Source organism: Cherax quadricarinatus, chromosome 57, assembly GCF_038502225.1.
Source record: "Cherax quadricarinatus isolate ZL_2023a chromosome 57, ASM3850222v1, whole genome shotgun sequence".
Classification (NCBI taxonomy): Eukaryota; Metazoa; Arthropoda; class Malacostraca; order Decapoda; family Parastacidae; genus Cherax; species Cherax quadricarinatus.
The window spans coordinates 24,254,914-24,268,478 of record NC_091348.1 but is presented as its reverse complement, the minus strand read 5'-3'; positions in this window follow the sequence as shown (position 1 = coordinate 24,268,478).

Here is a 13,565-nt window from a genome sequence, read left to right as displayed (position 1 = left end):
GTTACAAATATGTTAGGAAGTATTTCTTAAGTCACAGAGTTATCAGGCAGTGGAATAGTCTGGAAAATGAGGAAGTGGAGGCAGGATCCATACATAGCTTAAACAGGAGGTTTGATAAAGCTCACCGAGGAGGGAAGGCGTGACCCAGTAGCGACCAGTGAAGAGGCGGAACTAGGAGCTATGAGTCGACTCCTGCAATCACAATTAGGTGAGCACACACACACACACACACACACACACACACACACACACACACACACACACACACATACACACACACACACACACTTCTCCCAGAAAGCATCATTACATTTTTCTAGCATATAAGAAAAGCAATTTCTTTCCACATACATACACAAGGTGTTTTCGGAATGTTTAAATTAAATTTAAAAAATTCCGTCTGTATCCCCTACAAGCTTCCTCAGAAATTAATTAAAATTCTCCGTGAGTTGTAAAAAGTAATATTTCAACAAGGACATCAGCCGGAAGCAAATTTGCTAATATAAATGAGCTGTTGCCTACATTAAGACCATTAATGGCGGACGCAATGTTGAAATTATGGTATAAATAAAAACAATCTTAAAAAATTTGTTTAGGCTCGCAAAAAATAATTCTGGCAAAACATACAATAAAAATATAATTTTGAGTTTGTGGATGGTGTTTTAAGGTGAAGTCAACCTCGGAAAAACGGTTTTCCGAAATTGTTTATTCAGTTTGAAATATTTACAATAAAAATAAATTGAAAACATATATTTCTCTAATTTGTTTATATGATTATTTACTAGTGTTAACACGAAGCAGAGTGTGTTGCTGACAGGTGTTACCAGTGTGTTGCTGACAGGTGTTACCAGTGCTTTGCTGACAGGTGTTACCAGTGTGTTGCTGACAGGTGTTACCAGTGTGTTGCTGACAGGTGTTACCAGTGCTTTGCTGACAGGTGTTACCAGTGTGTTGCTGACAGGTGTTACCAGTGTGTTGCTGACAGGTGTTACCAGTGTGTTGCTGACAGGTGTTGCCAGTGTGTTGCTGACAGGTGTTACCAGTGTATTGCTGACAGGTGTTACCAGTGTGTTGCTGACAGGTGTTGCCAGTGTGTTGCTGACAGGTGTTACCAGTGTATTGCTGACAGGTGTTACCAGTGTGTTGCTGACAGGTGTTACCAGTGTGTTGCTGACAGGTGTTACCAGTGTGCTGCTGACAGGTGTTACCAGTGTGTTGCTGACAGGTGTTACCAGTGTGTTGCTGACAGGTGTTACCAGTGTGTTGCTGACAGGTGTTACCAGTGTGTTGCTGACAGGTGTTACCAGTGTGTTGCTGACAGGTGTTACCAGTGTGTTGCTGACAGGTGTTACCAGTGTGTTGCTGACAGGTGTTACCAGTGCTTTGCTGACAGGTGTTACCAGTGTGTTGCTGACAGGTGTTACCAGTGTGTTGCTGACAGGTGTTACCAGTGTGTTGCTAACAGGTGTTACCAGTGTGTTGCTGACAGGTGTTACCAGTGTGTTGCTGACAGGTGTTACCAGTGTGTTGCAGACAGGTGTTACCAGTGTGTTGCTGACAGGTGTTACCAGTGTGTTGCTGACAGGTGTTACCAGTGTGTTGCTGACAGGTGTTACCAGTGTGTTGCTGACAGGTGTTACCAGTGTGTTGCTGACAGGTGTTACCAGTGTGTTGCTGACAGGTGTTACCAGTGTGTTGCTGACAGGTGTTACCAGTGTGTTGCTGACAGGTGCTACCATTGTGTTGCTGACAGGTGTTACCAGTGTGTTGCTGACAGGTGTTACCAGTGTGTTGCTGACAGGTGTTACCAGTGTGTTGCTGACAGGTGTTACCAGTGTGTTGCTGACAGGTGTTACCAGTGTATTATTACCAGGTCTTACCATTGTGTTGCTACCAGGCGTTACCATTGTGTTGCTGACAGGTGTTACCAGTGTGTTGCTGACAGGTGTTACCAGTGTGTTGCTACCAAGTGTTACAGTGTGTTGCTACGAGGTGTTACAAGTGTGTTGCTACCAGATGTTACCTGTGTGTGTTCCTACCAGGTGTTACCAGTGTGTTGTTACCAGGTGTTACCAGTGTGTTGCTGACAGGTGTTACCAGTGTGTTGCTGACAGGTGTTACCAGTGTGTTGCTGACAGGTGTTACCAGTGTGTTGCTGACAGGTGTTACCAGTGTGTTGCTGACAGGTGTTACCAGTGTGTTGCTGACAGGTGTTACCAGTGTGTTGCTGACAGGTGTTACCAGTGTGTTGCTGACAGGTGTTACCAGTGTGTTGCTGACAGGTGTTACCAGTGTGTTGCTGACAGGTGTTACCAGTGTGTTGCTGACAGGTGTTACCAGTGTGTTGCTGACAGGTGTTACCAGTGTATTGCTGACAGGTGTTACCAGTGTGTTGCTGACAGGTGTTACCAGTGTGTTGCTGACATGTGTTACCAGTGTGTTGCTGACAGGTGTTACCAGTGTGTTGCTGACAGGTGTTACCAGTGTGTTGCTGACAGGTGTTACCAGTGTGTTGCTGACAGGTGTTACCAGTGTGTTGCTGACAGGTGTTACCAGTGTGTTGCTGACAGGTGTTACCAGTGTGTTGCTGACAGGTGTTACCAGTGCTTTGCTGACAGGTGTTACCAGTGTGTTGCTGACAGGTGTTACCAGTGTGTTGCTGACAGGTGTTACCAGTGTGTTGCTAACAGGTGTTACCAGTGTGTTGCTGACAGGTGTTACCAGTGTGTTGCTGACAGGTGTTACCAGTGTGTTGCTGACAGGTGTTACCAGTGTGTTGCTGACAGGTGTTACCAGTGTGTTGCTGACAGGTGTTACCAGTGTGTTGCTGACAGGTGTTACCAGTGTGTTGCTGACAGGTGTTACCAGTGTGTTGCTGACAGGTGTTACCAGTGTGTTGCTGACAGGTGTTACCAGTGTGTTGCTGACAGGTGCTACCATTGTGTTGCTGACAGGTGTTACCAGTGTGTTGCTGACAGGTGTTACCAGTGTGTTGCTGACAGGTGTTACCAGTGTGTTGCTGACAGGTGTTACCAGTGTGTTGCTGACAGGTGTTACCAGTGTATTATTTCCAGGTCTTACCATTGTGTTGCTACCAGGCGTTACCATTGTGTTGCTGACAGGTGTTACCAGTGTGTTGCTGACAGGTGTTACCAGTGTGTTGCTACCAAGTGTTACAGTGTGTTGCTACGAGGTGTTACAAGTGTGTTGCTACCAGATGTTACCTGTGTGTGTTCCTACCAGGTGTTACCAGTGTGTTGTTACCAGGTGTTACCAGTGTGTTGCTGACAGGTGTTACCAGTGTGTTGCTGACAGGTGTTACCAGTGTGTTGCTGACAGGTGTTACCAGTGTGTTGCTGACAGGTGTTACCAGTGTGTTGCTGACAGGTGTTACCAGTGTGTTGCTGACAGGTGTTACCAGTGTGTTGCTGACAGGTGTTACCAGTGTGTTGCTGACAGGTGTTACCAGTGTGTTGCTGACAGGTGTTACCAGTGTGTTGCTGACAGGTGTTACCAGTGTGTTGCTGACAGGTGTTACCAGTGTGTTGCTGACAGGTGTTACCAGTGTGTTGCTGACAGGTATTACCAGTATGTTGCTGAAAACTGCTATCAGTGTGTTGCTACCTTGTGTTACCAGTGTATTGATGACCAAACGTTACCAGTGTATTGTTACCAGGTGTTACCACAGTGATGTTACCAGGTATTACCAGTGTGTTGCAACTAGGTGTTACCAGTGTGTTGCTACCAGGTGTTACCAGTGTGATGTTACCAGGTGTTACCAGTGTGTTGCAACCAGGTGTTACCAGTGTGTTGCTACCAGGTGTTACCAGTGTGATGTTACCAGGTATTACCAGTGTGCTGCAACCAGGTGTTACCAGTGTGTTACTATCACGTGTTACCAAGTCACTCTTCTTGCCGAATAAGACAGGTCTATGCAAAAATTTCGCAAAAATCATTCTGAACCTAACGAAAATAAGTAAATTTCTGTGCATTTTTATTAAAAATTTATTGTAAATGTATCTATAATATGTTTAGATGGATTACGCTAAATTAAACTGCGCTTCGTATAATAAGATTAGGTAAGTTTTCCAAGGTTCTTTTGGTTCAAAATTATTAATTTCTAATTAGCATATATATTTAAAAAAATATATATTTTTAAACTTATAAGAGAAAATTTCTCAAATGACTTAATTTTAAACGAGTTTTTGCTAATTGAGCAGTTATACTTATTCGGCACGACCTTTATATATATTTATTTTATTATTAACACACTGGCCGATTCCCACCAAGGCAGGGTGGCCCGAAAAAGAAAAACTTTCACCATCATTCACTCCATCACTGTCTTGCCAGAAGGGTGCTTTACACTACAGTTTTTAAACTGCAACATTAACACCCCTCCTTCAGAGTGCAGGCACTGTACTTCCCATCTCCAGGACTCAAGTCCGGCCTGTCGGTTTCCCTGAACCCCTTCATAAATGTTACTTTGCTCACACTCCAACAGCACGTTAAGTATTAAAAACCATTTGTCTCCATTCACTCCTATCAAACACACTCACGCATGCCTGCTGGAAGTCCAAGCCCCTCGCACAAAAAACCTCCTTTACCCCCTCCCTCCAACCTTTCCTAGGCCGACCCCTACCCCGCCTTCCTTCCACTGCAGACTGATACACTCTTGAAGTCATTCTGTTTCGCTCCATTCTCTCAACATGTCCGAACCACCTCAACAACCCTTCCTCAGCCCTCTGGACAACAGTTTTGGCAATCCCGCACCTCCTCCTAACTTCCAAACTACGAATTCTCTGCATTATATTCACACCACACATTGCCCTCAGAGATGACATCTCCACTGCCTCCAGCCTTCTCCTCGCTGCAACATTCATCACCCATGCTTCACACCCATATAAGAGCGTTGGTAAAACTATACTCTCATACATTCCCCTCTTTGTTTCCAAGGACAAAGTTCTTTGTCTCCACAGACTCCTAAGTGCACCGCTCACCCTTTTCCCCTCATCAATTCTATGATTCAACTCATCTTTCATAGACCCATCCGCTGACACGTCCACTCCCAAATATCTGAATACATTCACCTCCTCCATACTCTCTCCCTCCAATCTGATATCCAACCTTTCATCACCTAATCTTTTTGTTATCCTCATAACATTACTGTTTCCTGTATTCACTTTCGATATTCTTCTTTTACATACTCTACCAAATTCATCCACCAACCTCTGCAACTTCATCTCCCAAGAGCACAGTGTCATCAGCAAAGAGCAACTGTGACAACTCCCACTTTATGTGTGATTCTTTATCTTCTAACTCCACGCCTCTTGCCAAGTCCCTCGCATTTACTTCTCTTACAACCCCATCTATAAATATATTGAACAACCACGGTGACATCACACATCCTTGTCTAAGGTCTACTTTTACTGGGAAATAATCTCTCTCTTCCCTACTTACTCTAACTTGAGGCTCTCTATCCTCGTAAAAACTCTTCACTGCTTTCAGTAACCTGCCTCCTATACCATACACCTGCAACATCTGTCACATTACCCCGATATCCACCCTGTCATACGCCTTTTCCAAATCCATAAATGCCACAAAAACCTCTTTAGCCTTATCTAAATACTGTTCACTTATATGTTTTACTGTAAACAAATAAATAAATAAATATATATATAGTCCAAGCCCCATAGGGGCTTGGACTTCCAGCAAGCGTGCATGAGCGTGTTAGATAGGTGTGAATGGAGACGAATGATACTTGGGACCTGACGATCTGTTGGAGTGTGAGCAGGGTAATATTTAGTGAAGGGATTCAGGGAAACCGGTTATTTTCTTATAGTCGGACTTGAGTCCTGGAAATGGGAAGTACAATTCCTGCACTTTAAAGGAGGGGTTTGGGATATTGGCAGTTTGGAGGGATATGTTGTGTATCTTTATACGTATATGCTTCTAAACTGTTGTATTCTGAGCACCTCTGCAAAACCAGTGATAATGTGTGAGTGTGGTGAAAGTGTTGAATGATGATGAAAGTATTTTCTTTTTGGGGATTTTCTTTCTTTTTTGGGTCACCCTGCCTCGGTGGGAGACGACCAACTTGTTGAAAAAAAAAAAAAAAAAAAAAAAAAAAAAAAAAATATATATATATATATATATATATATATATATATATATATATATATATATATATATATATATATATATATATGTATACATATATATATATATATATATATATATATATATATATATATATATATATATATATATATATATATATATATATATATATATATATATATATATATATATATATATATATATATATATATATATATATATATATATATATATATATATATATATATATATATATATATATATATATATATATATATATATATATATATATATATATATATATATATATATATATATATATATATATATATATATGTATATATATATATATATATATATATATATATATATATATATATATATATATATATATATATATATATATATATATATATATAAACACAAACCAGGGAATCCAGTCAGACCAATTATTAGCTCCATAGGGTCAGTTTCATATAAATTATCCAAATGGCTTGTTGATATTTTGAGCCCTATTGTTGGCAAAATTTCTAACTTTAATTTTAAAAACAACATAGACTTGGTTGATAAATTAAGCTCCTTGACTGACTTAAATGATTTTAACATGGTTAGTTTTGATGTTACTTCCTTGTTTACGAAAGTTCCTGTTGATGATTTATTAAGTTTCTTTTCTGAAGAACTCGTTAACTATGATTTACCATTGCCAGTTCCTACTATCATTAAACTTATTAAACTTCGCATTGTTGATGCAAAATTTGTATTTAATGATAAGTTTTACACTCAGAAGTTTGGTATGGCAATGGGAAATCCTCTTTCACCTGTTCTTAGTAACCTATACATGGAATTTTTTGAAACAAGGTTGCTTAACACAATCCTCCCTAATAGAGCTAAATGGTTCATATATGTTGATGATATTTTATATCTTATGCCCAAAAATGTAGATATACACCATTTCCTTGGAAAATTAAATAGCTTAGCCCATTCTATAAACTTTACTGTTGAGGTTGAAGAAAATAACTCATTGCCTTTTCTAGATGTTTTAATTATTAAGGGTAATAATGAATTCAAATTTAAAATTTACAGAAAACCTACAAATAACTGTTCCTATGTCCACTATTATTCCTCGCATCAAGATAGAGTCAAACTGTCTGTTTTCTCATCAATGTTTTTGAGAGCTTTACGAATTTGTAGTCCTGAGTTCATAGATGAGGAAATATCCAAAATTTATGAAATAGGTAATGATTTAAAATACCCAAGAAATGTAATTGATAAATCTTTTAAAGTTGCTAGAAATACTTTTTTCAATCCAAAAAAGGACAACCAACCTTATTCAACTAAAAATATGTTGGTTCTCCCTTACCATGAAAACTTGGTTGATATGCCTTCTCTTCTTAAGACTTTAAATATTAAAGTTGTATTCAAAAATCTTGATACAGTAAAAAAAACTTTTGATAAAGAATTCCCCCCAAAATGCTGATGGATGTGTCTATAAGATTCCTTGTAAAATTTACGATAAAGTTTATTACGGTCGAACTGGTAAAAATCTCGAACTAAGATTAAAACAACATAAATATAGCATTAGAACTGGACAAGATTCCGATGCTCTATTTATTCATGTCAGAGATTTTAACCATCCAATTGATTTTCAAAAAGTTGAGAAAGTAGTATCAAGCAAGTCCATGGTCGACAGGAATATAATTGAATCTTGTTTCATAAAAAGCAGTTTTGACAATAATATGAATATTTCCTTTGGGTTATATAAATTAGATCCATTTATAATTAATAGAATTTGGGAAGAATTTAATAATACACTGGACAAATAATAATTTTTAAAATTTCTTGGGTAGAATAGTTTGTGGGTGAGTTGTGCAAAGGACCTATCCAAGTTGGATAGGCGCGCGTCAGGTGTTTAACCGTTGTGGGATCTGATAGTGAGGTGCTGGCCAGACTCCTTATATAGCTTCCTTGGATGCTTTACTTTCATAGTTCCTTGATAATGTGAGTAGTCACGAAAGCGTTTGGAATTTCTCTATTCTTTCAGAGTGGTTGTTTTGCATATTCTGAAATCACCTGTTTACTGTGATCTTATTGCATATATATATATATATATATATATATATATATATATATATATATATATATATATATATATATATATATATATATATATATATATATACATATATATGTATATATATATATATATATATATATATATATATATATATATATATATATATATATATATATATATATATATATATATATATATATATATATATATATATATATATGCGCAATAAGATCACAGTAAATAGGTGATTTTAAATTATGAAAAAACAACCACTGTGAAAGAGTAGTGAAATTCCAAGCGCTTTCGTGACTACTCACTTTGTCAAGGAACTATGAAAGTAATACATCAAAGGAAGGCAATTAAAGGGCTTAGACCACACCTCGCAGTCAACTCCCACAACAAAGAAACACCTGATGCGAGACAATACCGGACTCATAAGAGAAGAGGAACACTGCAGTAGGTCCGCTGGTCCAACTAGACAGGTCCTCATTGTTTTTGAGAGCTTTACGTATTTGTAGTCCAGAGTTCATAGATAAAGAAATATCCAAAATTTATGAAATAGCCAATGATCTGAAATATCCGAGAAATGTAATTAATAAATCATTTAAAATTGCTAGAAATTCTTTTTACAACGCAAAAAGGGACATCCAACCTTATTCAACTAAAAATATGTTGGTTCTCCCTTACCATGAAAACTTGGTTGATATGCCTTCTCTTCTTAAGACTTTTAATATTGAAGTTGTATTCAAAAATCTTGATACAGTAAAAAAAACTTTTGATAAAGAATTCCCCCCAAAATGCTGACGGATGTGTCTATAAGATTCCTTGAAAAATTTGCGATAAAGTTTATTACGGTCAAACTGGTAAAAGTCTCGAACTAAGATTAAAACAACATAAATATAGCATTTGAACTGGACAAGATTCCAATGCTCTATTTATTCACGTGAGAGATTTTAACCATCCAATTGATTTTCAAAAAGTTGAGAAAGTTGTATCAAGCAAGTCCATGGTCGACAGAAATATAATTGAATCTTGTTTCATAAAAAGCAGTTTTGAAAATAATATGAACATTTCCTTAGGTTTGTATAAATTAGATTCATTTATAATTAATAAAATTTTGTTAGAATTTAATAATACATTGGACAAATAATAAACCTTATTTCTTGGGTAGAATGATTTGTTGGTGGGTTGTCGTGAGGACCTGTCTAGTTGGACCAGCGGACCTACTGCAGTGTTCCTCTTTTCTTATGAGTCCGGTATTGTCTCGCGTCAGGTGTTTCTTTGTTGTGGGAGTTGACTGTGAGGTGTGGTCTAAGCCCTTTTATTGCCTTCCTTTGATGTATTGCTTTCATAGTTCCTTGACAATGTGAGTAGTCACGAAAGTGCTTGGAATTTCACTACTCTTTCACAGTGGTTGTTTTGCAACCACATTAGCCATTTCCCACCAAGTTAGAGTGGTCCGAAAAAGAAAAACTCTCATTATCATTCACTCCGTCACTGTCTTGCCACAGGTGCACTTACACTACAGTTATAAAACTGCAACATTAACACCCCTCTTTCAGACTGCAGACACTACTTCCCATCTCTAGGAATCACGTCCAGCCTGCCGGTTTCCCTGAATCCTTTCAAAAATGTTACCGTCATCTCACTCCAACAGCACGTTAAGTCCTAAAAACCATTTGTCTCCATTCGCTCCTAACACGCTCAGGCATACTTGCTAGAAGTCCAAGCCACTCGCACACAAAACCTTCTTTACCCCCTCCCTCCAACCTTTCATAGGCCGACCCCTACCCTGCATTCCCTCCACTGCGGATTTATACACTCTCGAAGTCATTCTATTTCGTTCCAGCCTCTCAACATGACCAAACCATCTCAATAACTCCACATCAGCCCTCCGAATAATTGTTTTGGTAATGCTGCACCTCCTCCTAATCTCCAAACTATGGATTCTTTGAATTATATTCACACCACACATTGGCTTAAGACATGACATCTTCACTGTTTCCAGCCTTCTCGTAGCAACACACATCACTCATGCCTCCCACCCATACAAGCTCGATGGTGTAACTATACTCTCATACATTCCCTCTTTGCTTTCATTTATAAAGCTCTTTGTCTCTACAGACTCCAACTATTGACACGTCCACTGCCAAATGTATGAACATATTCATTTCCTCCATACTCTCTTCTTCCAATCTGATATCCTATATTCAGTTACCTAATTTTTTTATTATCCTCATCACCTTCCTGTTTCCTATATTCACTTTTAATTTCCTTCTTTTACATTCTCTACCAAACTCATCCACGAACCTCTGCAACTTCTCTTCAGAATCTCCCAAAAGCACAGTGTCATCAGCAAAGAGCAACTGTGACAACTTCCACTTTGTGTTTGATTCTTTATCTTTTAACTCCACACCTCTTGCCAACACCCTAGCATTCATTTCTCTTACAACTCCATCTATAAATATATTGAACAACCATGGTGACATCACACATCCTTGTCTAAGGCCTACTTTTACTGGGAAATAATCTCCCTCTCTCCTACATACTCTAACCTGAGCCTCACTATCCTCGTAAAGACTCTTCACTGCTTTTAGTTATCTACCTCGTATTCCATACATTTGCAGTATCATTATTGTAATAAAGTTGGTAGAATTACCGACAATATGTAAAGTAAAAGGACACAAGTGCAACTAATGTGACATTTATTGTGGCAACGTTTCGCTCTCCAGGAGCTTTATCAAGCCATTACAAACAATACATGGACACAGAGGGTATATAAAGGCTCAGAGTGAGGTGAATACTAGTGAGGTACCATTCCGATGTTCACTAGTGGTAGTAGTAGTAGTAGTAGTGGTAGTGACAAAAGCAATTAATTCGTACATGAGTAAAAGGATATAAAAGCTATTACTTGGGTAACATAAAAATAGGTTGGACAAATATAAACTGGAATGAGGCAGGTTGTTTCAGTGTTCACTCTCTGTGCTTTGTGTAGTATAACAGGAGAGACTATGTGATGGCAGGGTTTACTGTTTTCAGGAGGATTCTTGCTTCACCATCTCCGAAGTCTTAGCAAGAATCCTCCTGAAAACAGTAAACCCTGCCATCACATAGTCTCTCCTGTTATACTACACAAAGCACAGAGAGTGAACACTGAAACAACCTGCCTCATTCCAGTTTATATTTGTCCAACCTATTTTTATGTTACCCAAGTAATAGCTTTTATATCCTTTTACTCATGTACGAATTAATTGCTTTTGTCACTACCACTACTACTACTACTACTACCACTAGTGAACATCGGAATGGTACCTCACTAGTATTCACCTCACTCTGAGCCTTTATATACCCTCTGTGTCCATGTATGGTTTGTAATGGCTTGATAAAGCTCCTGGAGAGCGAAACGTTGCCACAATAAATGTCACATTAGTTGCACTTGTGTCCTTTTACTTTACAGTATCATTATTATTATCATCATGGGGGAGCGCTAAACCCGTAGGATTATACAGCTCATGTGGAGGAGGGATGCAAGGTATTCAGACTCAATTTAGGGAACTGGAGCACAGATCCAAATCCCTAGATCAAAAGCCCTTGATCTAGAGAATTGAGAGGTCATACATTTGCAACATCTGCTACATTGCCCCCTATCCACCCTGTCATAAGTCTTTTCCAGATCCATAACTGCTACAAAAACGTCTTTATCCTTATCTAAAAACTGTTCACCTATATGTTTCACTATAAACACTTGGTCTACACACCTCCTACCCTTCCTAAAACCTTGCTCATCTGCGATCTTGCTCTCCGTCATACTCTTAATTTTTTTTCAATAATATCTCTACATTTTACCATGTGTACTCAACAGGCTTATTCCCCTATAATTTTTAAACTCTCTTTTTTCCCCTTTGCCTTTATACAAAGGAACTAAGCATGCTCTCTGCCAGTCCCTGGGTACCTTACCCTCTTCCATACATTTATTAAATAAAAACACTAACCACTCGAAAACTATATTCCCACCTGCCTTTAACTTTTGTACCTTTACCCCATCAATTCCAGCTGTTTTACCCCCTTTCATTCTTCCCTCTGCCTAAATATATATATTTCAAAACAACCACTGTGAAAAAATAGGGAACGTCCAAGCTCATTCGTGATTTCTTACATTATCAAATAAATGTGAAACTAAAAGATCAGCAGAAGGCATATAAGAACTAGACTACACCTCGTGGTCAACTTACAACACCTGACCTTTTATGATGATGTAGGTAGGTGGTCAAGGACCTGCCAGACACAGCTTTCATTCTACCCAAGCTTAAAAGGTTTTAGTCTGTCGAATATATATCTTAAATTCTTCCGATATTTTATTAATTAAAATGAATCCAATCTGCCTAATCCTAAAGCACTATTTATATTACTTTCAAAACTACTTTCTATGATTCTTTATTCTATTATATTTCTCTGAACCATGGAACTGCTTGATGCAACTTTCTCGATAAAGAGGTGTAGTCTCGGCTTTACATGTCTTCCGACCATCATTTATTTTTTACATATCCTCGGTAATGTGAGAAATCACGAAAGCACTTGGAAGCTCACTATTTTTGACAGCTGTTATTCTGCATGTTGTTATGAGGGAAGAGTTCATTAGATAGGAGTGGTGAATGTATGAATGAATGAATGCTGGAGGTAGTTTGTTGGGTAGTCTGCTGATTCAATTAGGGTGGGATCATAGTTCCCGCTACCCCCCTCCCCCCTCCCCCGTTCTCCACCCGGTGAGAGGTGGCGAGTGTGTCTGACTTGTGGTTTGTCACTTGCCTTGCGGCTCCCATTAAATCTCTAAGTATTCGTTCCACTCCTGCCTCAGTTATTATGTTTTAGGACTAGGTTTCAGTAAGAGCTTCACTTGATAAAGCCCACTGTGTGGGCGAAACGTTGTCAATAAAGGATCACATTATATTGCTTAAGTGTTTATATTTCAAATGTGTCCGTATTTTATACCATTTATTTCCAAGAGCTTCACTCTGGTTAGGATTTTAGATTTCAATTTATTACTGCCTTGATTTGACTTACTGTTATGTCATATTTGTTATACTCTTGTAGGCCTATTGTGTGAGTGATTTATCGAGTGATATGTAACTGTATATTTTTTTTCATCTACAGTCTTGACTGTCGGCTCGGGTCATCCGGCGGCTCATGCGGGATAAAGATAAGGGTAGTATCTATCTTCCCCTTCCACACGTAGCCAACCACCCAGTCAGCTACACATCATTCAAGCAGCATTCTCCCAGTTGTAAGTACACCAGCATTCATGGTAGTTCTTGAATGGCTACTTCACTGCTTCCATAGTATTGTGGTGTTTCAGAGGATCAGACAACCTCTCCTC